This window comes from Arachis duranensis, chromosome 2, assembly GCF_000817695.3.
Source record: "Arachis duranensis cultivar V14167 chromosome 2, aradu.V14167.gnm2.J7QH, whole genome shotgun sequence".
Taxonomy (NCBI): domain Eukaryota; kingdom Viridiplantae; phylum Streptophyta; class Magnoliopsida; order Fabales; family Fabaceae; genus Arachis; species Arachis duranensis.
Genome location: NC_029773.3, coordinates 60,559,014 through 60,560,792, shown reverse-complemented (window position 1 = coordinate 60,560,792; position 1,779 = coordinate 60,559,014).

Genomic DNA, 1,779 nt, shown 5'->3' with positions numbered 1-1,779 from the left:
AAATAGAATATTAATTTCTTTCTTTTTTGTTTTCTTCTTCATAATATTCTTTTCTCTTATTTTTTTTCCTTTTTTGTATTCATATATTCACTGCAAAGGCCAAAGGTTAATAACTCATTTCAGACATGTAAATATAATATTATTATTAATTTTAATGTTAAATTTCCGTTAAACAAGAGTAATAATTAAATAATTTTTAGGGTGTCTTTTAATTTCAATATATCTAGAAAAATAATAATGTCAAGTTATTTTTGTTTAATTAACATTTATAATTTCATATATGTAATATTTATAAAGATTTTGTTATTGGTGGTGGCGATTTTCAAAGGAGGATTGCCCCTTATAGAAGAAGGTAGTATACTCATGTAACAACCTCAACCCCAATGTGATGTTGTCATCCCAGGTGCTACCTACCCGGGGGCCATGGAAGAATATATGCCAGTTACAGTTCAAGGATCAATGACTGAAACAAAAAATGATCAACGGACTGTTCATGGAGATTGGCGACGGGAGAGGAACTCGGTTCTGGGAGGACGTATGGTTACGTGGTGGGCCCCTGAAAGATCTTTTTCCAAGGCTCTTCTCAGTTTCAAACCAAAGAGGATCCGTCATAGGGGATTGTAGGTTCTGGGACGGATTAGAGTGGAGATGGAACTTCCAATGGAGGCGAGAGCTATTCCAATGGGAGTTGGACTTAGTCAACCAGCTGCATGAAACATTAAGACTGGTTAATTTAGTATATGGGAGAGAGGACAGAGTTTTGTGGAAATTTGATAAACATGATGTATTTTCTACTAACTCATTTGTGCAGGTTATGCAGGTGGAAATGCTCCCAGAGGATATAGGGAGCTACAGCTTTACTAGGACAGTTTGGAAGGGTTTAATCCCTCCTAGAGTTGAATTGTTCATATGGTTTGTCTTGACTGGAAAGGTTAATACGAAGGAGAGACCGAGTCGACTGGGAGTGGTTAACCAGGAGGATACTGTCTGTGTCTTGTGTAATGAAAGTATTGAATCTGTATACCATTTATTTCTTGGTTGTGGATTTTCCTGGCAGGTGTGGTGTGCATGGTTGGTTTTTGTTGGAAGATCATGGGCGTACTCGGGAACACTGAAGGAGCATTTTCAAAGTTGGACTGAATTATCAACTAGTAAACAGGAGCGCAAGAGGTGGATGGTATGTTTCTGTACCATTATCTGGAACATTTGGCTGGAAAGGAATAGGCGGATTTTTCAGAATAAAGGAAAAGGGATTGAAGACATCATCTATCAGTCCTCCATACACTATAAGGAGTGAATAGGTGTGGATCCCTTCTGTTGTTGATGGCAATGCCAAAGATAACAGAGGGATAGTTTAGCTTTTTTGTAACGTACTCCTTTTTATAATTGTACTTTATTTATGCTCCACTTGTTGTGTTGAGCTTCTACTTTCAAAAAAAAAGATATAGGTTAAACATATTACAAGAAATAAATATTTTAATATTATTTATTACAAAAATAAAAATTCTTATGTTTTCAATACATAAAAAATAACAAATAGCATTAAAATATTTTTTATAGTATATTTAACCTATACTTTTAAGGTACAAATAACAAAATTCGATTTATAATTATGTATTTATTATATTTTATATTTTATATTTTTTTTAGAAATAATTAATAAATATAAAATAAAATAATTTTAATTTATTATATTTAATATTATGCATTTACTCTAATAATAATTAATAAATATAAAATAAGATATTTTAAATTTATTTAATATTATGCATTTCTTTT